We start from the raw sequence: 415 nt of genomic DNA, 5'->3' as shown, positions 1-415 counted from the left end.
AGAAGCATTGAACGGCACAAGGGTGGCGATTAAAATCCTGCAAATGGGTTCCACTGCCATCCCACTGCACAAGTAAGCCATTTGTACATCCACTCCAAATCATCCCATCACTTGTTTGCCCAAAGGCTTTTGTTGTTTTAGTATATTTAACAAATGCCCCAGCTACCTTGGTTGCAACTCGACGGACACCATCCGCAGCTCCCATTATTGCATTACGTGACCTCTGCAGAAAATTCGAACTTTGGGACTCGTCTTTTGTTGAGTTGGAAACGAACTTTACCTTCATTTCGTCTTCCAATGCTTGATCCTGCTGACCGAAGACATGTCAGCTCGATTTTCTGGATGACCGTCTATGTTAAATACTTTCAAAAGATCCTTTGAACGGGGATCCCTTTAAAAGGATGGATTGCAAGTT

The sequence above is a fragment of the Cicer arietinum genome, unplaced genomic scaffold (genome assembly GCF_000331145.2).
Source record: "Cicer arietinum cultivar CDC Frontier isolate Library 1 unplaced genomic scaffold, Cicar.CDCFrontier_v2.0 Ca_scaffold_2802_v2.0, whole genome shotgun sequence".
In the NCBI taxonomy this organism is placed as follows: domain Eukaryota; kingdom Viridiplantae; phylum Streptophyta; class Magnoliopsida; order Fabales; family Fabaceae; genus Cicer; species Cicer arietinum.
The sequence above is the reverse complement of the archived record's forward strand: the minus strand, read 5'-3'. Positions refer to the sequence as shown.